The sequence below is a fragment of the Megalops cyprinoides genome, chromosome 2 (genome assembly GCF_013368585.1).
Source record: "Megalops cyprinoides isolate fMegCyp1 chromosome 2, fMegCyp1.pri, whole genome shotgun sequence".
Taxonomy (NCBI): Eukaryota; Metazoa; Chordata; class Actinopteri; order Elopiformes; family Megalopidae; genus Megalops; species Megalops cyprinoides.
In genome coordinates this window covers 30209061-30232500 of record NC_050584.1, presented here as the reverse complement: position 1 = coordinate 30232500, position 23440 = coordinate 30209061, and the positions used below count along the sequence as shown (strand labels likewise).

Below are 23440 nucleotides of genomic sequence, written 5' to 3'. Positions count from 1 at the left end.
ACACACACACACACACACACGCACACACACACACACACACACACACACACACATGCGCACACCTTTTCGTGGACTGAAGCAGATTGAAATCTGCTCTGTGCATAGAGAGATGGGGGAGAGAGAGAAAAAAGAATTACACAGGATTGCGTTGCATCTGAACTCACTGTGTTCGTAGCATAACTCCTAACAAAGATTCCTCTGTAATTAAAATTTTAAATTCCCCCACACACTCCAAATCTCTTTCTATAATTAACACTCTCTGATCTCCGCTACCCAAAAACAATTAAAACTTTTGCGATTTTTGCTTCAAAACCCATTAATTAAAAAAGCAAGCGAACAATGAGCAGATATTAAGACAGACCCCCACCTTGCTCGTTAGCATGCACTTAATTGATCCAATCCGTAATGCATACCAAAGGGACACCGAAGAAGAAAAACTTCCATTTACTTTCTTAATTGAGTCCTGATTTTTAACAGAGTTTGGGGACAACGGGAATGTTTTGATTTTTTTTGATCACAGGAAAACTGCTCCTCTCTCTCTCTCTCTCTCTCTCTCTCAAATTCAAATTCAGATTGCTCTGTTGCTGTGACACGTATTGCCACAGCATACATAATGAAAACGCAATCTATAACTGCTGGGGAAACAAAACAAAACAAAATCATTAACAACAAAAGTAATCATGCCAACAATTGCAACAGATTCTACGTCTCCTCTGTCCTGGCTGCCCACACTATCCCCCAGGCTATGGCAGGCTGCCATATACCTGCTGTGTGCGACAGCAGTGACGGGTGTCCCTTCCCTGGGATAACGCGGAATTTCCTCCCCAGATGTTGGTGGAGGAAGTGCACCCCTGCCTCCACCTCTCCCACCTCACCGTGATCACAGAGCACCGCCCCCTCGCCAGCCATTGCAGCTCAGTTTGGCCTTTTCCCATTGGCTGGGCCTTGCTCTCCCTCCCTGCTATGGGTTTCTGACAGCGAGGAGACACTCGCCCGGGGTGCGGTCGTGTCTGAGGTCCGATAAGCGATCGGGTTTGCGCCATTCCTTCAGTTTCACTGCCCCAATGTTCCAAACGGGACCAGCTGACTGACTGGGCTGCTTCTGGGATTTTGCTCTTGGGACCTCAGCGCTTTAAACTGCACCATGTCTTGGGACTAGATTTTAGCTGCATCCAGAATTTTGGTGTTCCTTTTTCGGATAGTATTTGTCATTGGGAACCAGGCTATTTTTGCCCTACATGCTTTACTCTGAGTTTTATCCTTGCACATATTTGATATTTCTGCAACACTCCACATATACTGTGGGATTTCTGTTGGATGTGTTTTTACTGCCAGGGCTCAGGTCTGACAGCGTTATTTCAGCAGAAGCAGGTTCAGCTGTAGGTCTTGTTCTGTGGGGGGTATCAGAACCAGGCCATATGAAGATCACAGGAATTTAATAAGGAGTGTGAGTGTGAACACATTGCCAGCTTTACTGTCACGATCGTGTCATAACAATCTCCGAGTTATTATCACGTCTCTTCAATCTACCTAGAGTGTTTTTCTGTCTGTTTGTTACTACCTGAAAAGTGTTATATGAAATATGATGAAATATGAAATGCTAACGATGTCATGTTACATCCTCTTCTCATTCACTTCATCTCACCTCTTCCCTTTTCCCCCGACCATTCTTTATGGAAACGACACTTCCAAGCGCGCAGGCATCATAAAAGCTTGTGAGGCACACAGAGAGATGTGAGCACACCAAATCCTGAGAAGAGACGAGCACCTGCTCTCCTCCCCCCGTGTGAGACAGAGAGAGAACCTCATTCTGTGTGTCTGTCTGTCTCTCATTGTCTGATGGTGGCGTTCCAAGTGAGGGATTTCTGAGAGAAGGAATAATACCTTTTTTCCCCCACAGCTCTTCAACAACACACATTAACACCACCTCATCAATATTAATATTGGCCTCCTTCCCTTTCCCTCTCACTTTCTCTCTCTCTCTCTCTCTCTTTCCTGCATTTTCAATCTATTTGTCTGCTTCTCCAATCCTTTTTTATGTCCTTTTTACCTAATACCTTTACATCGCCCCCACCCCCTTTTTTCTCTCTCACTCTCTCCTTCTGTTCTCTCTCTTTTATCGTTTCTCATCCTTTACCCCCCCCCCCCCCCCCCCCTATCGTATCCCTGCCTCTTTATAGAGAGTTTCTGTGTTATGAATGTGGAATTTGTGTTTGCTTATTGAGCCATTTCGCACGGCGGAGCGCAGAACAAAAGAAAGCGACCGCTCAGCTAATTTCGCCTTTTGGTCGGGCATTAAACGGCAATTTAGCGAGGAGCGGAGGAGCTGGCGCGGAGCCGGTCGGAGCCGGTCGGAGAGCGTGTCGGCGTGGCTGGCGTGTGTCTCCAGCGCGTGCGGAGGGGAAGCGGAGTCGTGCTTGCGGGGTGGGGGTGGAGGGAGCGGGGGGTGCGTGGGAAGCCAGTGCGGTATAGATGGGTTAACATGCAGAGCAGCGCTCCATCGACACACGTGCTTTCCGTAAGGGTGACACCTCACTCAGCCGTCAGCGCGGTGGATGCGTGTCTGTAATTTACATTACATTACATTACTGTCACTTAGCAGATGCTCTTATCTAGAGTGACAGTTCATTTCTACCCATTTACACAGCTGGATATTTACTGAGGCAATTCTGGCTTAAGTACCTTGCCCAAGGGTACAACAGCAGTACCCCAGAGGGGAATCGAACCAGCAACCTTTTAGTTAAGAGCCCTGCTTCTTCCTGCTATGCTACACTGCTGCCCATATACTTTCACTCTCTGATTAGATACTCATAGAAATTCAGTACAACATGCTGCAATACAAGAGACTGCAGTGCAGGACAGACAGAGCACATCACAGCAATTATAAATTAACAAAATTAAATACAACTTGAAAATTCGGGGGAAGTTGCTTGGATGGACTTATGAAACCCACCACGATGATCCAGCAGATGATCCAGCATCAGCCCTAATCATCGCCCATAACCATTTGTATAATAGGAAACTGACCTAGGATCAGTGCTTGGACAGAGAGTCTACGTATGTCTTTAATGTTCCCTTAATTCAGAATAAATCACAAACCGCATCTCTCTAATGCAGAACACCGTGGAGAGGGGAGGCGAATTGCCAGGCCTGTGGTCTGGTTCAGCTAAGGACGGAGCCGCGATCTGCCCGAGTCCAGGGCGATTACTCCAGCCACAGAGCCACTGAGGTGCTTATTGGCTGCGGCCTTATTCACCTGCCGTGTGTCGCGCGGCGTGTTTTGTGTTTGGTCTTGTTTGTCTGTCCGTGCCGCCCCTCACGTCTCTCCGGCGTCGGGGACGGAGCTGGCGGCCAGACTGTGCGTGAGACCATCCTTCACTCAGCTTACAAACAGCACAGGTCTGCTCCAATAATGGAGCCACCTGGTCACCCTTAACAGGAACCCCCTAAGAGAGACGTTGCCAGCGTAATGAAGTCAAGAAAGAATGGGAGGTGGAGAAAACAAGAGGGAGTGAAGGAGAGAGAGAAAGAGAGGGGGAGAGGGTGAGGAATAGAGAGAGAGGGGGAGAGAGGATGAGGGATAGAGAGAGAGGGGGAGAGAGAAGGTGAGGGATAGAGAGAGAGGGGGAGAAAGGGTGAGGGATAGAGAGAGAGGGGGAGAGAGTGAGAGGGAGAGAGAGAGAGAGAGAGAGAGAAAGGGAGTGAAAGGGATGGGGGGGGGTAGGACGAGGTATAGAAAGAGAAAAGGAGAGACTTCATTAACTTTTGATGCTCTTTATTCAAACACCAAAAGTCAACATTAAAAAAGAGAATGAGAGATATTAAAATATTGTCATCATCATTACTGTTATTGTATCATGTGTTTCCCATGTGCAACCCTGCTTTGGCAGGACTGCAAGTTGTAGGGCCAAGCCCATAAAGTACGAATCAAATCTATGGAAGAGAGGAGAGAGAAAACACGAGAGGAAGAGTAGCATTGCATGTGTGAAGTGGATTGTGTGTACTGTAGGGTAAGTGTGTGTGTGTGTGTGTGTGTGTGTTGTGGGGGTGGTTGATTATTATTAAACCCCTGAAGGCCCTTGGTGCATTTAGAATCAGGGACAGACACTGAAGGGGACCTAATTAGCTGTTATTCGTTTGTGAAGCAGGAACAACAGAGTTTAATGAACTGCTGCCCAGATTGCCCCTCCTGCCCTGCGCGCCCCAGTACCTCTCCAGCACTCCATTTTGGGGTCAGCGCCCCACGGCCTCCACAGAAACACAGGGGACCCTGTCACATCCTCCAAACCTGGGACGTGTTTTAGTGTTTTCAGCACTTTTCTTACATTAGAATGCATGATCTATAAAACTTTTTTTTCATAATAAGAAAACAACTAATGAATTTGGCGCTATTACAGAGGCAGAGAGAGGGTGAGGGGAGGGGGAGAGACAGAGAGAAAGAGAAGGACAGAGAGAGAGCTAGAGAGAGAGGAGTACAAGGATGGGACAGCAAGATGGAGAAAGTAGGAGAGAAAAACAGACAGAGGTAGTGAAAGAGAGAAAACAGGCGACAAAGAAGAGACAGTGGGAGGGAGACACAGTGAGAATAAGAGTGAGAGAGACAGAGAGAGGGAGAAAGCTGGCACCTCTATAAGGGTGAGTGTGACAGAAGGATGACCTTGTTAAATTCACTACTCCTGGAGACTGAGTGTGGGGCAGCTGCAGTGAGATAGCTGGCAGAGTGGAGAGGGCTTTGGCGGATATCTCCTCTACCTCTCTGCTTCAGGGTTCCGGGTACCGCGCCAGGAGAGGGTGAGGGGATTCTGATTCTGTTTACCTCCAAAGCCTGGAGGACCTGTTTGTTGGGCAGATTTGACTCTTTTCTAATCTCAATTGGCTACACTTCCACGCGTGTGTGCATGAGTGTGTGTGCGCGTGTGTGCATGAGTGTGTGTGTGTGTGTGTGTGTGTGTGTGTGTGTGTGCAGGAGTGTGTGTGCGCGCATGTGTGTGAGTGTGTGTGTGTGGTTTTGTGTGTGTGCATGAGTGTGTGTGCGCGTGTGTGCATGAGTGTGTGTGTGTGTGTGTGTGTGTGTGTGCATGAGTGTGTGTGTGTGGTTTTGTGTGTGTGCTATGTGTGTATGTGTGTGTGTGTGTGTGTGCACGCATGTGTAAGTGTGTCTGTGGGTATTTGTGTGTGTTTGTGTGTGTGCCAGTGTATGTGTATGTGGTATGTATGTGTATGTGTGTGAGTGTGTATGTGTGTGTGTGTATGTGTGTGTTTGTTTGGGGGTATAGGGGGTTGGCACAGTGTTTCCTGCTCAGCACACTGACACAGCCTGCATTCAACAGCATCCTAAAGCCAGTGTCCCTCTGTCCCTCTGTGTTTCCTTCCTGACACCCCAGGAAGGAAACACATCACAATCTTGAGTTTGAACCACAGCAGAGTTTGAACAATGAGAGAAGAAGAGATGGCAGGGTGGTGCTGGTTGCTGGTTCAGTTCCTGGAGCGCGGCTGGTGTATTCAAAATTGACACATCAGCAAGGCACTTCACCCAGAACAGCCTCAGTAAACATCCAGATGTATTAATGGATAGAACTGTAACCTATATAAGAGCATCTGCTAAATGACAGCGATGTAATGTAATGTAATGTAATGTAATGTAATGTAAGGTATAGTAATGTACTGGCAGAAAGAAATCCAAGGGATTATGTGAGCGCATGGTGAGTGTAACTGTAGATGGAAACAGGCAGACAGAGAGAGGAGGGGTTTCAGTTGTTTTGTTGTTGGTGAGCCCCCAGTTCTGGAGGAAGCTGTCAGCTCCCAGTCTGATGGCATTAGACCTGCAGTTAGACTGTTTATTTCCAAGAGCTCGCACGCTCGACATCGGCGTCTCTGAGTGTTCTGACGTCAGTCCCGGAAAAAAGGACTAAGGTCATGGCCACAGCCCAAGGAGGTGGAATGTGGACGTGTTTGATGTTTGGTCTTCGATCGGAACACTTACATAGTCTTGTTACTTTATCACTCATTTTCACCATCACATTTTTATATGGACACAGAATGAACCCCTGATTGATTTATGCTTTAAAACTTTAATTTGGATTTTTGATTTTTGCAAAGATCAAAATGATAAAAGTATGTATTTGAATCTACATCTGTTTTATTTATTTATTATCTGTTGATGTAATTTTAAATTTTAACTGGTTTAACCCTGTGTATGGTAGACCTTTCACGCTTAAGAATGAACTCAGCCGACAGCTGAACAGCCTGCCTCTTTCACACATGTGATCTCGATGCTGATCATCGTCTCGCACACTAACTGCAGGGTTAAAAAGCTGAGAGGGGAAAGACCCGCCTGTGAAAATGTAACCCCCAAGAGGAATCTCTTTACAAGAGCTCCTCCCATTTCATGAGCATATCTGCGTAACCATGAAGTGACCACCCCACGACCGCAACCACATGCGGTTTCACACGCAGCCTCACACAAAGCCTCACACTCAGCCTAACGTAAAGCCCTCTCCAAAAGGGGCAGGTTACATGCGTTTAGCGTTCGGCTATTGCGTCCCGTCAGACTGAAAATGCACTCCGCAGCGGCTCTGTGGCATTGAACCACTTTAGTAAGTATGGACTACACGGAGCAAGACAACACAGCTAAGAACTGTGGAGACAGAGTCCGCCACTCAAACGGCACAAAACAAAATGCTCCCGTTCTTCTGTGACGCGCAGGGAGCAGAGACCCCATCAAAGGCTCCCTTGGGCTGCAGGGTCTCCTCATTACTTAATCAATGCTCAGAGGGAAAACTGTTGATAACCACACAGTCTTAAGATAACAGCACTCGGGGCCTGTGAGCTGCGGGCCCATAGATCACATGACAAAGGAGGAAATAAAAAAAAAAATTAAAACAGGGCAAGAAAATGAAAAGAGAAGAAGGCAGAGAGGACAAATAGAGGCCCAAAAAGGGGGTAAACCTAGATGTAAAATTAATGAGGGAGAAGGACAGGGAGAGGGAGAGGAAAAGAGAGAGAGGGAGAGACAGAGAGAGAAGAAGAAAGAACAATTAAGAAGAAGGAGTGGGAAGGAGAGATAGACAGAGGGAACCGGGATGTTTGTGGATTAAAATAGAGATGTATACGAAAGGTGTGGGAAGCCTTGGTGTGAGATAAAGAGAGGGAAATAGAGGGAGAGGAGAGAAGACAGGATGAGAGAGAGAGAGGGTTGGAGAGGGAGGGAGTGAGGGGGGTTGAGATGGCGGCAGCGATTGGCTGATGCTATCGCAGTGCAGGGAGATGTGGTGACACAATCTCAAATTGGAAATCGCTGTTTCAATCTCACTTCACTCCGTGCCGAGCCGCTTCACTGATAACAGTATGGGCTTAATTTTATTAAAAATAGCCCCGTGTGCGAGAGCATTAAAGACACAGCCAGCCCTCCTCACAGATCCTTCCCTTTCCACAGAATGAAAAAACCTCCAGGAGAGAATTTTAATCTGCCTTTACCCATCTGTTTCTCCATCTCACCATCTATATATCGATCTATCTATCTGTTTCTCCATCCATCCTCTCTGCATGAGGCCATATTCCTCATTTTTAGCTGGCCTCATAGATTCTCTTTCATTTTCTCTCCCTTGCTTCCACCCCCCCCCCCCCCCCCCCCCACCACCACCCCCACCCTGGGGGACAGTTGTTTAAGTCTCTCCAAATCAGAGTCAAAAACTCAACTTGACAGAGAAAAGCCGCCACATCTCATTGTCTGACAGACAGTGACTGACGTTTGGTCTTTCCCTTCCTGTCCTGTTTGCGTCCCCATCCCTGATATCCACAATCTTACCTGATAAGTCCACCTGTTCCATGTGCCTTTTGTGACATGCATGTGTCACAGCTGTGAAACATTTTTACCCAGAAATCCCTGGTGAAAAAAAAACTCATGCAGACAAATATACTTGGCAGTAAACAAAACAGCCCAAAGTGCTTTGTGTATGTGGTGGTGGTGGGGGGTTGTGAAAATTCCTCTTTCTCTGCTGGGCCAGTACATTCAGTCTGAATACAGACAAGGGCAGCTGCCTGGTGCTGCATGCTGTTTTTGCAGGTCCTGAGGGAACACTGTTTATGCTGGGTTTAGTTCCACTCTTAATTTATTAGGCTTGCTTTTGCTGTTACCTGAAGACTGACCTCTATTTAACACCTCATTTAAATTAATCTGCTGTAAACACTCAGTGAAAACAAAACACATCACGGAAAGCATGTTGCTGCTGATAATTTTAAAAATTAAAGAAATAAATCAATAAATAAAAAACTCAAGAATACGTCTCCCTTACACAAAATTGGGGCAGATAGTTCAACCAATCTTTGTTGTATAAGCGATCATCGTTTGCTATAATCTCAACATCTGATGAATTCAGTTTCCATGTCTGGTTGATTCTAATAATTTAAGACGAATTGAGGTTTGTTTCAAGGGTCTGACCAAACCAAACATTTCTAAGGAACAGAAACACTCGTGTGTCCGCATGCTTCTTGCTGGGACAATGTGAAACCCAGATCAGGGTCCTGTTAGCAGCTCAGCTGAAGCTGAATAATCAGGATCCCAGCTGGAAGGCAGTGCAGCAGACAGAGTGAGGCCCCAGGACTTGAACTGCTTCAGTAAATATCCAGCTGTTTTAAAGGACAGCATGTAAAAATGTCATCTAAGTAAGCTGAAAGTAAGCATCTTCTGACTTCACTCTGAACAAGCATCTATCCTGACTTCTTAGTGCCTGGCCTTATGTTATGTATTTAGCACCCAAAATAATGATAACACAAAATGTGAGGATAGACAAGGTGGAGAGAGGAGAGATAGAGAGATGAGAGAGGAGAGGGGAAGGATGGAGAGGTGAGAGAGGACGGGGGAAAGATGGAGATATGAGAGAGGAGAGGGGAAAGATGGAGAGATGAGAGAGGAGAGGGGAAGGGATGAGAGATGAGAGAGGAGAGGGGAAGGGATGGAGAGATGAGAGAGGAGAGGGGAAAGATGGAGAGATGAGAGAGGAGAGGGGAAGGGATGGAGAGATGAGAGAGGAGAGGGGAAGGGATGGAGAGATGAGAGAGGAGAGGGGAAAGATGGAGAGATGAGAGAGGAGAGGGGAAGGGATGGAGAGATGAGAGAGGAGAGGGGAAGATGGAGAGATGAGAGAGGAGAGGGGAAGGGATGAGAGATGAGAGAGGAGAGGGGAAGGGATGGAGAGATGAGAGAGGAGAGGGGAAAGATGGAGAGGTGAGAGAGGAGGGGGGAAAGATGGAGAGGTGAGAGAGGAGAGGGGAAAGATGGAGAGATGAGAGAGGAGAGGGGAAAGATGGAGAGATGAGAGAGGAGAGGGGAAGGGATGAGAGATGAGAGAGGAGAGGGGAAGGGATGGAGAGATGAGAGAGGAGAGGGGAAAGATGGAGAGATGAGAGAGGAGAGGGGAAAGATGGAGAGATGAGAGAGGAGAGGGGAAGGGATGGAGAGATGAGAGAGGAGAGGGGAAGGGATGGAGAGATGAGAGAGGAGAGGGGAAAGATGGAGAGGTGAGAGAGGAGAGGGGAAGGGATGGAGAGATGAGAGAGGAGGTGTAATGAGGATGAAGCTGTCACTCATCACCCTCGTTGAGCGCTCACTAGGGGACTCCGGAGATTCGGAAGAGAATTTGGAAAGCACAACAGGAGGGAGCAGCAGGAAGAGGAAGAGAGGAAAAGAGAGAGGGGGGGGGATGTGGAGAACTTTTAAAATAGATGTCCTTCACATTACAATATTTTAGGTGAGGGTTTCCTCTTCTGAGCAGACTCAATTCTCAGACCAGCCTACACGGCATTCTGGAGGGTTTCTTTGCCAAGCGGACACAAGGTCCTCCACAGGTAGGGCATCTTTCCTCCTGCCCACCAGGACAACTGCTCTCCAAAAGCTGGTCAGATGCGAGAGCTATTCAGGCGAGCTACCTGGCTCCAGGTACGCCCCCCTCGGATTCAGACCCGGGGCCCCTGCTGTGGAGAGCACTGCAGCATCTTGCTGAGAGGCACTTATCTCCAAACGAGTTTGGGAAGAGCAGCGCTGTCTGGGCGTCGGGGATATTAGTACACACACGCATCACTGCTCTTCAGCCTGACAGCCCCATGGGGATAGGGAAGATTAATATCTGCCCATTCCAGAGTGTTTTGCGTGTGTTTGTGTGTGCATGTGTGTGTGTGAATGAGTGAGTGTGTGCATTTGCAGTGTATGCGTGCGAAGTGTGTATGTGTGCATGTGTGTGTGTATATGGGTGTGTGTGTGTGTGTGTGTGTGAGAGAGAGAGAGAGAGACAGAGAGAGATCACGCTGAGCAGACTAATTGCTGCTGATGAAGACCTGCCTGCAGTGATGTCACAGTCAGTGCTCCTGTCTTTCCTGGACCATGCTGAGTGGCACCATGGGTAACCTGACCCATTGGGGGAGACTCCCAGCTGGGCTTCGACCCCGCCACCCTCAGGGTCCAGGGAGCACAAGCACCAAGACTTGCTGTGCCTGGGCAAGTGAGTCACCTGGGGCTGCTGTGACAGAGGCCCTGACAGACCTCTGTGAGGAATGGGTACATGTTTCTGCATATGTGTGTATGAGTGATTCTGTGCAATTTTGTGTGCGTAAGGCATCTGCACAAAGATGAAAAGAGATAGAGGCCCCAGGTTCAATGTGCTGGTGATCGATAAACTGATCCATTGTCTAGGGTCTTGATATGACAGTACGGTCAAGTGTAACGTGATTCGGCTCCAACACGCACAACCTCCTCCCGCAGGCTTCAGCAAAATTTATTTTTCAAAAACATGATTTCCTATTATTGCGCTGGCAGCGGATTGAATGGATCTATTTTAAAGCTCGTGAGATTTGCTCTAAATGAGTCTTTTCGAGCTGAAACTGAGAAGTTAATTACACCCACAGCTGCGTGCCTCTATGGCTCCAGATTGGCGTTTTTCAATGCGTCCTTTTCACGCAAAGCAATTATCAATAACCCGCTGCCGCCCGGGCCGACACATGCATCGGAAATTTCCTTTCTGTCCTCCCCGGGAGGGAACATCGTCATGGTGAAGATGTGTGATACCCAGAGACAATATGAGCCCGAGAACCGGGACAATCAAAGCGTGAAGAGTGAGAAATGAAATGTGAGAAAGAGAACGAATGTCAGAGAGACAAGGGGAGAGAGGTGTTTCCCCAATTTTCACTGAAAGCTGAGGAGCAGTGGACTGGCAAACACATAGGAGAGAGGAAGCTGCTGAATCATCCCATACACAGTGTCAGTCAAAAGTTTCATGAAGAAAAAAGAGACCTTTTTTGAACATTTTAGCAGAATTGATCAGTGACGTGCTGCAGGCGTTTGGGATGAGATGTTAAACTGAGGTCCTGACTCCAGTGACCTGACAAAATTCCCTAAATTACCAGGCTCTTTCAATCCAGCCATGTCATAACCTAATAAGTCCCGAAATAAATTAGTGGTGGTTGAGGTGAGGCCCTTCATTGATAAGCATTTTACAAACCTTAATAAGCTGAAAGCTACTATATAAATATAATTTATTATTATTATTATTATTATTAATATTATTATTATTGGTGTGAAACACACAGCATAAGGCCAGGTACTAAGAAGCCAGGGCAGATGCCTGTTCACTGCAGAGAGAGACAGAAAGCGAGAGAGAGAAAGGGAGGGAGGCACGAGAGAGAGAGGGTGAGGTACACAGGGAGTGCAGCGATGTGTGAGAGAGAGGAATAGAGGGAGGGGAGGAGGAAGAGAGATCAAGGGAGCGTAACAATGTGTGTGAGGGAGGAAGACAGAGAGGTGACTGTGAACACCAGGATTTTGGAGCTGTTAGAAGAACGATTTGGAATCTGTCAATAATAGATGTGAAGTGGCCGTGGAGATGTTCACTTACCTGCCTGAATGACTTGGCTGTCAGAGAGATCAACATCTCACTTACACACATCACTACAAACCCCACAGCACTCGCTGTCAGAGAGATCAGTGCCCATGAACACACACACGAGCACACACACACACACACACACACACACACACACTCACACACTCCCGTGCACGTAAACAGACAAACACACACACACACACTCACACAGTAACACACACATCCACGTGCGCGTGCACATACACAGACAGATACACACACACACACTCAAACACACAGATACACGAAGAGACACATTCAGTCGAATGCCTGATCGCTTTATTGACAAAAGAAGCCAGGGTTAGGGAGTGTGTGGGTTTATCATCATATCTCTGCTCTTCCACTGCGCATAACTGACTACACCGCGTGAGCCCTGTGAAAATGACTCCCACAGCTTCTCCGAATAAATAGTTTTTTAAAAAAATCTCAGAATGGGAAGTTTATTTTGGAAAGCATGCACGGAGCGTTCTCGCCTGCCTCTCTGCTGACTGGAGTTAAAGCCGCATCTCGCTAACCCGTGCAAGCGTGGTGTAGGAAGAGACCCCCCCCACGCACGGCCCCTTTCAACTTCTCTCTGTTTTTATTTCCTGTCTTCCTTCAAACGCGCAGAGAAGCGAGGCCTGGAACGCACAGCGTTTAAAGCGGGCCCGGCCAGTGCGTTACGCATCAAGCCTTTCAGCCCGGATTCAAACCCGCTCCTTTCTGCCCCCTGCAGGTGCAGCGGAGGTACACGCTTCGTGCCGGTCCGGCTACGTGGCAGCGGTCAAACCCGTGCGATAAACACGCAAGCGAGAAAAGGAGCAAGCCGTCATCCATGATCCAAGAAAAAAAGGGATACACAGGAGTAACAAGGGGCTAATATTTTTGTGCTGGGGGCGTGGGAGGGCACTCAGTCTTGGACAGCAGATAAAGTCTGGATAGTCATCTTGCATCTTGACGCGGGCAGATACCTGCTCTGCAGTGAGAAAGGGGTATAACGAACCAGCCTGGTCCCAGCTCTGCAGTGTTAAAGGTGTATAATGCGCGGGGGAAAACAGGCTCTGCTTTTTCTGATCCAGAGCTCTCTTGATTCTCGAGCGCAGTGGAGCGGTCGCACCCCCTTCAGCAAGCTTCTGCTCCTCCGCGTGGTTTTATGCTCGGATTTCTATCCGGTTTGAGCTGAAACTGTTGCAGGCATGAAGCCTGTGTTTTGTTTGTTCCTCATTCTTTGTTCAAATAAAGCCTCTCTTTTCTCCTGCAAGCCCACACTTAATCTGCTATCTCCTGGGGACCCTCACACAAACCGCAGAAAGCAGAAGAAACATTTTTTTCCTCCTTTGTACATATTGGGAGATTCTTCTTTTTTTTTTAGGAAAGGGTGTGTGTGTGTGTGTGTGTCTGTGTGTGTGTTTGGGGGGGGGGGGGGGGGGGGGCAGGGTGAATTATTAATTATGTATAAAACTTAACTTCCTGATTAAAGTACCAGAAAGGGAAAATAGGATTTCAGCAATCTTTCTCAAAATGCATTTTCCTCTAATTTGAATATTAAACAGTCTTAATAAAATCAAACAAAGCAAAGCACTGTCAAATGAAAAATTGCCAGATAGTCTTAATTACTAAAATAAATAATGATAATGGCTAAAGTGTGTAATTCATATTCACCATGATCAGTGTGAATGGAAATTTCCACACACACACGCACACACACACACACACACACACACACACACACACACACACCGCTCTGCCTCAGTTCATTCCTTCTCCACAGATACACAAACATTCTGTCTAACAGCACATCACTGTAAAACTGATGGCCAGAATTAGTGTGGAATTGGTGTGGAATTGGTGTGGATGAGGTGAAGCGGTGCTTGTGCTGACAGGGTACAGATGACAGTGGCAATACTAAATGTGGGAGCTGGTGCATGCTGGAAGTGACTCAGGGTGAGGGCTCTGTCAGATGAGCCGAGGATCATGGGAAAATGCGCTGGCTCCAGAACTGAGCCACAGTGATGCAGTGATCTGAATAGGAGATCCATTCGGGTGGAGGTGTATATTTAGACCTCACACCTGGTATCCCTGTTGCTCACTTTTACATAACTCATTACACAAGCAGGGCATACTGTGCTGGATAAAGACTCGTCACTGAGGACTCAGGTGTGCTGCACACTCTCTCTGTCACTCAATCACACACACAGGCATGCATATACACATGCACACACACACACACACACACACGCATACACACACACGCACACACACACACACACACACATACACACACACTCCCACAAACACACACGCTCTCACAAACACACACTCAAAATTTCTTTTTCTCTCTCACACACACAGACACAAAAACACACATGTACACACTCTGAATCACATGCAAAACTGCTTCCCCATAGCTGATAAAGTGACATTACATTTTCCCCCCTCGGTCAGTGATGGGGGGGGAGCAGCAGCGCTCCTATTAAAAAGAGATCCTTCATGGAGCAGGCAAGCAAACACACACTCTATTCTCAGTTCATCATAAAGACCTTTCAATGAACAGCGCTCACCCGGCCAACTGATATTAGTCCTGTAATAATGCTGGTCATCCATCTGCCACCTCTCACACTGGTGCAATTAAGCCTGGGTCAGCCACAAAAGCACAGCAGCCTCACTCCATTGTCCCGGCCAGAACTGGAGCGCTTCCTTGCTGCGTGTTCTGTCCGACAGAAGGAGAACCATGCACTACAGAATCACTACAGAATACTTCAGTCCCGCTGCGGTATGTCCATACACACACTCTCCTTGGCTGTTTTGGAACAGTGTTCAAACACAAGCCTCACAAACTCTCCTAGGCTGTTCCCTAACAGTGTTCAAACACACACACACACGCATAGACTGTGTTCCGTAATTTTCATAGGCTAACATTTAGACTACACTCCATCACAGTATGTTCACACACACTTTCACATTCCACTTCATAACAGCACATCCACACACACTTTCACACTCCACTCCATAACAGCATATCCACACTCCACTCCATAGCAGCACGTTCACACATGCTTTAAGACTACACTCCTAAAAGCAGGTGGTCTTCGCATTCCGCTGTGAGAAGTATTGTTCCTGCCTCCAAACCCATTTGCATTTAACATCCCTCCTCAGCCGTGCGCTGAGTATGCAGCAGGAGTGCATCTTTGCCCTTGTGTGTCCCTGTTCACTGGCATCCAGGCACAGAAGGTGGGGCAGCTGCACGTTTTCTCATTAAAAATAGTGACGTCTGCTTATCTGAGCCATCTTTGTGCTGTCAGAACTGAATGTACGAGAAGGTGGAGATCGCAAACACCAGCATGGGAGCCATGGGTGAAGCTGTCATGACCACCACTAAGGCACAGCCAATCAGTTGAGGGCAATGAATAAATAAATGAAGTAAAATAGATTAAAAATCTGTGATTGATCTCGACTGAAGTCTTGAATTTTTTATGTTCCATTTATCAACTGACTAGTCAGCTCATATACGTGGTCAGATCTTGCTGGAATCTTAAGTAGCTGTTTGCTGGAAGGTTCGCTATTGCTTGTCATAGCCACTTAGCTGGTGTACCATTTAGCCACAATGACAAAAGCGTTTATCTCAATGGTGAGTCACCTCGTGGGCAAGCCGAGAGTATAAACACTGGCAGTAAGAGCATAGGGCTGTCTAGTGATCCTGCTACTGAGAGAGCTGTGTGAGGGGGATCCCTAACACACTGAGAGAGCCGTCTGAGGTGTCTCTGACACACTGAGAGTGCCGTGTGAGCGGCGTCCCTGACGCACTGAGAGAGCTGTGTGAGGGGGATCCCTAACACATTGAGAGAGCCGTCTGAGGTGTCTCTGACACACTGAGAGAGCCGTGTGAGGGACTTTCCTGACGCATTGAGAGAGCCGTCTGAGGGGGATCCCTGACGCACTGAGAGGGCTGTCTGAGGGGGATCCCTGACGCACTGAGAGGGCTGTCTGAGGGGGATCCCTGACGCACTGAGAGGGCTGTCTGAGGGGGATCCCTGACACACTGAGAGGGCTGTCTGAGGGGGATCCCTGACGCACTGAGAGGGCTGTCTGAGGGGGATCCCTGACACACTGAGAGGGCTGTCTGAGGGGGATCCCTGAAGCACTGGGAGGGCTGTCTGAGGGGGATCCCTGAAGCACTGGGAGGGCTGTGTGAGGTGTCCCTGACACACTGAGAGAGCTGTCTGAGGTGTCTCTGACGCACTGAAAGAGCCATGTGAGGGACTTTCCTGACACACTGAGAGAGCCATGTGAGGGGGATCCCTGACACACTGAGAGAGCCGTGTGAGGGGGATCCCTGACACACTGAGAGAGCCATGTGAGGGACTTTCCTGACACACTGAGAGAGCCGTGTGAGGGGGATCCCTGACACACTGAGAGAGCCATGTGAGGGACTTTCCTGACACACTGAGAGAGCCGTGTGAGGGGGATCCCTGAAGCACTGAGAGCCGTGTGAGGGGGATCCCTGAAGCACTGAGAGAGCCATGTGAGGGGGATCCCTGAAGCACTGAGAGTGGGCGAAACTCCAGCTGTCGTCTCATTGCTACCTCAGTTCCACTCTCACCACCATCTGACCCACTGATCTTCCTTCACCTTCACCGCCAGAGCGAAAGCATAACCCGGTTAAAGTAATCTCACGTTCCATAAATCCAGCCAGCTCAGGTCCTGATTCCTCCCACTCCAGTATCTGATTCTATTCAAAACTCTAAGCGATAAGTTCCTGGAGGCAGGTTGCTCTCCCTCAGCTCTCACTCAGATGCTGTACATGATGTTGACTGCAGGCTCTTTTTTGAGGACAGACAGCTCCGCTGAATAGAGCAGCCTTTCCCCTCTCATTTAAATACACAAACCATGAACCATTGCTTGCTGTTCTCTTTTATTTAGAAACTTTAGTACATTACAAATTTAGATACCTTGGATACTGCGAACATGCTGGAAATTGTGTTACGTGCAAATTCTGATTTGTTTCAAATCCACTGCTCTTGTTTCTGGATCTTTCCACTGTGTATATGGCTAATGACAGATTCTCCACTCTCGTTATCCACATTGAGTGATTCTTCCCACACCAGTAGTTTCTCTCTCCCTATCTCACATACACACACACGCACACACACACACGCACACACACACAAACCGCTCATCTTTACTAAACTCGTTTCCTCCGTCACAATGACCCCCGCGTTTTCCACTTTGGCGATTCTGGCGATCCTCTTATCCTGCATGACATTTCCATTAGATGCATCTTACCTCATTATCCCTCCTCGGAGCTTATATGTTTGCTGGATCAGAAAAAAAAGCGCTTGCTCCAGGGTGCAGTGGAAGTGCCCAGTTCCGAGACTAAACCCCACAGCATCCTGGGTGTGTCCCAGATGCTTCCCCATTACCATATACCATTGGCCCTTTCTTTCTAAGCCTTTTTCCTTTGCATTGTCCTGTCCCACAGCTGCTCCAGATCAGCAAGGACAGCCTAAAGTGGTTCGAACAAAACAGGAATGGGGGAGTCTGCACTCATCTGTCCAGGTCTGTGCTGGTCTCTACTGGTCTGTACAGGCCTATACCGGTCTGATCTGCACTGGTCTGTGCAGGTCTACACTGATCTGTCCAGATCTCAGCTGGTCTGTACTGGTCTGTACTGGTCTGTAGAGGTTTACGCTGGTCTGTACAGATCTGCGCTGGTCTTGTGTGCACTAATTTTTACTGGCCTGACTGTGCCACAGACGGGGGGATATTTCCTGGTTTCAGCATGGTTAATTTCCTGTTGGACAGACCCTCCATTCTACCAGAATTCATCCACTCACAGCATGCTTCAAAAAAGCTCATTATTTTGGATCAGAATTGTAGCCACCTGATGTTCAAGGTCAGAATTCATTTGAGGGGATTTGTAAAAAACTGCTCTAATTTGCCATATTCCATTTTTAAAGAAAAGAGACAATGCTGAGATCCTTTTGCATCTCATCTGTCCTATGAATACGAAATAAGAACATGAGGCAGTCTCTCTAACAAGACATACATGGACGCCTGCTCCAGATAGCTCCAGATAGTGAAAGTGATCTCTCTGGACTGGGCAGGGAAACAGTGTCATTTCAGCGGAGGTTCAGATGAGGACCATGATGGCCTTACATAAGAGGAGAACCTCCTTGAACAAAAGCCACAAAATATCAAAGTTGCTCATTCAACCCCCTCCACAGCTCTCCTCTTTGTGTGGAAAAAATATATTGCCTAGTAATAACACTACCACCTTCTTCTCCCTCAGAACATTTTTATTGCAGGCATAAGTCACCCTATTAGTCAATGTATCTTTCTATTTTAAGTCCGCTCTCTCTTAGTGACATTCTTTCACACACTAAAACACAAACACTCTGTTGTCTATGCATTAGCATACCAGAGACATGCTGTTAACAGCCGTGAGCGAGACCCTGTCATGTCAATTAACGCTGACACTGTCAACCCGACGCACACTTGTTATTCCAGCGCATAACTACCATAATAAACATGGGCCATTAAGTACTGCTTATGAGGTGACGACGGGTTCGCAGCCTTCATTAAACACGCGCTGATCCCGGTGAGACCCGGCGCGAGCTGCAGGTGATGGGTCTGCGCTCGCGCACACCGGGACGCCCGGGCATCTCCGCGGACCCACAGCGCGTGGCAGACACAGCGCCTCGCGCCCGCTTCCATCAGATGGAATGCATTTCGCCCCCGTCTCTCTCCGGACGGCTCCGGGTAACTCTGACATACGCACAAACAACTTGATTTAATTTATTTTGCACGGGAAAATGATGCGTCAGATTAAGTGTAAATAAATGATCCGATACCCTGGCGATAAAAAAAAAATCACGAGGGAAATGTTGCATTTTAGAGCGGACACGCAAACTGACGAAAAATGACAAAATATCAGAATTGAGACAGACTGATGAGGTCCGGATCTCTATGTGTCTGTAAACCTGAACGGACAGGATATATGCAAAAAATAATTAAGCCCGTATTTAGTTCGGACCCAAAAATGAAATTGCATCAGATGAACAGTGCGGACACTCTCGTCAACAATCGATCGCGATGTCCCAAATTCACAGAGCAAATCGTTTAATACTTAGGGCACGGTGGAAATTCTTGACATTCACAAGTCGACGATGAAGAGCACAGTGTCGATATTCAGAAGGTGTCGTGCGAGCTCTGTATATTCTCTCTCTCTCTCACACACACACACACACACACGCATGTATTCACAAACATACGGCACAGCTTCAGGTTGTGCTACTCATCTCGAACGCGCTCACACTGAGAAACAATACGATGCGAAAACCTTACAAAGCGTCACAAAATAAACTACAGGGACACATAATAGCGAACAGCGAAATATTGTTAAGACAAATGAAAACTCACAACAACACATCTTAATTTAAAAAACTACACTGCCCCCCTCTTAAAATCCGAACCCCCACGTCCCGCCCACCGCGAAGGGCGACCAATTTTTTAGAATTTATGAATTTATGATTCTTACCTAATGATGCAGACCTCGGATTGATCGGCTTTCGAGTTTTTCTGCGACTGTCACGCCATGAGAGAAAGCTTGGGAAAGAAGAGAAGGCGAGATGCCGTTATCGCGTTGCACTCCTCTCTCATACGCTGCCCTCCTCTCTCTCGTCCGTCCCTCTCCTCCCGCTAATAAACGACTGTCTTAAAATCTCTCATCACGTACATTCACTCCCTCTGTCTCCCCCGCTCTCTCTCTCTCTGTCTCTCTCTGCCGTCTCTTTCTTCTGATTGCGACAACCATGGTGATGATAATTATTATTAGTGACAGTCAAAATACATGCATAATAATAATAATAATAATAATAATAATAATAATAATTTCCTTTCCCCGAATCTCTCACCTCTCCTTCCTCAGTCTATTATTATTATTATTATTATTATTATTATTATTATTATTATTATTATTACTATCATCATCAGCAGCATCATCATCATCAACAACATCATAAAACTGACATGCTTCTTACCGCCCAAACATATGTTTTACAGCCTGTCAACGAATGCCATAGCTGAAACATTTAGATATCGCTGCACATACTGCAGAATCTTACTGGTTCATTTATATGTCATTATTATGGGTCTGTGAGGAAAAGGCACTACCTGGTGACAAGGTGGACACGCTGGGGGAAATCAGTGGTGTGCCTCAGCCTTTAGCTCTACTTCTACACTCCACCACCCCCACACCGCACCCCCCACTCATGCACACACACACACACACACACCTGCCACTAAAATGAAAATATGAGAAGGAGCAAAAGCATTTGGAGTGCATTCATGTAGTGTTTGCATGTGCGTGTCTATGGGTGCATGTGTGTGTGTGTGCGTGTGTGTGTGCGTGTGTGTGTGTATTGTGTGTGTATATGTGTGTATATTGTGTGTATGTGTGTGTGTTTGTGTGTATGTGTGTGTGTGTGTGTGTGTGTGTGTGTGTATTGTGTGTATTGTGTGTATGTGTGTGTGTTTGTGTGTGTGCTTTGTGTCCATTGAGTTCTACAACTGAGAAACCCCCACCCAAAGCCTGGATTTAATGTTGTAAATCTCACACTTATATGTCACAGTAAGACATCTTTCATTACCACTTTCATCCCTTAAATCTCAATGTACACACACACACACACACACACACACACATGTATGCACATAAGCACGTGAAAAAGATATAGAGCACATATGGGCCTCTAAAAGGAAGGCTCTTCAGCACAGGCAACTCCTCCCACACCTGTAGCATGTCATCATGTCTCACCTGGCCCAACTGACTCCTCCCACACCTGTGTCTCTGTATGTCTGTAAGTGTGTACAGTATGAGTGTATGTGTGTGTACAAGAAAACAAGAGTCTATGGGTGTGTGTACACGTGTCAGTGTTTGTGTATGTGTATGCATGTGTTTGTGTGTGTGTGTGTATATGTGTCCGTGAGTGTGCATGCACGTATATGTGCGTGTGTGTATGTGCATGCATGCGTACGTGTGTGCTTGCATGTGTTTGTGTATGTGTGTGTGTTTGTGTATCTGTGTGCGTATGTGTGCATGTGTGTGTGTGCGTACTGAATGGTATGCCCGGTCACGGCTTCACGCCTGTGTTTCTCTCTTTGCACTCACTGCTGTTGTCACGGTCTCACGTTTTCACTTATTCATCTGCGGTGCTTTTATTTGCAGGTGGCGGATGACAGCGGTGAGAGGCACAGGGAGGCACAGAGAGGCTGGGGGGGGGGTGCGGGGTGGGGGGGGGGGAAGCGGAAAGGAATTGCTGATGGTGAAAAACAGAAAGCGAAAAAAAGAGAAAAGAAACGAGGACAGTTCAGAAAAGAGAAAAAAAAAACTTTCACTTTCTCTGCCTTTGTTCTCCTCTTGCCATGAGAGAGGCATTATGGGTAAGAGAGAAGTGTTGTGGGTAAGAGAGAGGTATTGTGGGCAGAGTGGGTTGGGACAGGCAGAGTGGGTCATCATCTCCTCATATCCTGACCTCTCTGCCTGACGCACGGGATTGTGGGAACGGAGGATGGGGTGGCACAGGGGCAGGTGTGGTGAGGGATGGGGAGGTTCGGCAGTGAGGGCAGGGGTAGGAATTGGGGGGGGGGGGGTAGGAACAGGGGTGCAGGAGACCGAGGTGAGGGGGGGTTTGAGGGGACTTAGGGGGTGAATGTACCTCTACGCTCACCCAGATGAGCCCACCTCCGCACCGGTGTGACCCCGTTCCTACAGGCCTCTCTGCCCTAAGGGTGAGCTGACGCTGGCGTTTGGAGAGGGTGCATGAACACCTGAGCGTTGCATGACTCACTGGCGCTCAGGTGAGCGAAGGGGTGGGCACACGGCCGATACTGCTGCTCAGGTCACGCGGGCACCATCTGGACAGTGCCGGTGACCGCGTCCGACGCCCCCACCCCTCCCCCCTCCCCCCATCGCCGTGGTCCGTGGAGAGCTGAGCGCGCACAGAGCTTTGCAAATCGGTTGATCGGTAATGAAGCCATTCGCTCAAATGGAGCCAGGCAACAACCCTGATAAAGATAACGACCCACGTCATCAAACAGGCCTCAGAGCGCCCTGCAGCCGACGGGAAACCACGGACAGAGTGGAGCATTGGGGGGGGGGGGGGGGGGGGGGTCACAGGTTTGAATCCCAGATGGGGCTGTGCCGCGGCTGTGCCCCCGAGCGTGTCGATATGCAGATGCAGCGTGTGAAACCCTCTGATGCTCCGGATGCATGTCTAGGCTGAGCGATCAGAGAGGAAAAGACAACACAGCGCAACACGATGTGACACACGGCAGCCATTTGCGCGTGAGAGAGAACACTCGCTGCACATCAGCTGCACCACTGAGGGGGGTTTTAATTAGCCAGTTAGAGTGAAGGATGATGGGATGGCCAGACTACCGCAGCTCAGTTGGTTTAGTGCTGCTTCGTGAGGCTGTGTCTGCCATTCAGGCACACTGAGCTACACCATACTGAGGACATGAAAATATCACTAATTACATTTCTCAGTATACATCAGGGTTTGAATGCAAATAATGCTACCTGACTTTGAGTTTCGCTGTCTATGTAGTGAAATCAAAAGGCAAGCCTTAACTCCGCCCTGTGGCTGCTGTGCTTGTGTGCTGCTAACTGTGTACCTCCCTCTGCTCTTCTTCTCTGTCACGCTCCTCACGACACTACAAACTCAACGCTGCAAACCCAACGCTGCAAACCCAGCGCTGTAAACTCAAGACTGCAAACCCAACGCTGCAAACCCAACGCTGCAAACTTAATGCTCCAAAACCAACAGTGCAAACTCAATATTAAAAACCCAGCGCTCGGACGCAACACGCCAAACCCAACCTGGCAAACCCAACACTCCAACCCAGCGCCAAACACAGCAAGCCAACACTGCAAACCCAACACTCTAACTAAAACATTCCTCGGCTAGCTCTCAAAACACTGTAAAACTTCTTTCTCCAGCATCAAGCAGACAGTTTACATTCAATCACTTTGGAGATAGTCTTATGCAGAAGATGACAGATTGCACACAGAACCGAGCCTCCTACATCGACCACTCATCATAAACATGCTAAACAACAGCAGGAGTATGGTCAAAGACACTAGCCTGGGATGGTTGAGGAGGGTCTTTCAGAAAGAGACATTGCTCATTTCCTGCTTGTCCCTCTCTCTTCCTCTCTGTCACAGCATTTTTGCTCTGTGGTTTGGCATTTGACAATCGTTCAATTATGGGCAGACTACACACAAGATGCACATCGTTCTCTTTCTTTGAAAGTTGTTCTGCTGTCTGAAAAGCAACAAAAATGTAAATGTAAAATGTACATACACCCTGTGTGTGTGCTGATGTATGCCTGTCTGCTTCTGTGCATGTGTGTGTGCGCGTGTGTGTGTGCCTGTCTGTATGTGCGTGTACCCAGAGGCTGCTGCATTGTACTGCCTGTGTTTGGTGATGTGCACATGCCTGTGCAGGTGAGTGCGTACACACATGTGCACTACCCAGAATTCAATGGGC

General features: G+C 47.9%; 1 protein-coding gene across 1 annotated transcript in view; it reads right to left on the bottom strand.

Moving 5' to 3' along the window:
- LOC118770938 overlaps window positions 1–19612 on the bottom strand; it is a 68024-nt gene extending 48412 nt beyond the window's left edge. The window contains exon 1 of the mRNA XM_036518732.1: window positions 19429–19612. The gene's annotated coding sequence lies outside the window, so the exon portion shown is untranslated. The remainder of the gene's footprint in view (window positions 1–19428) is intronic.
- Window positions 19613–23440: the final 3828 nt, after the last annotated feature.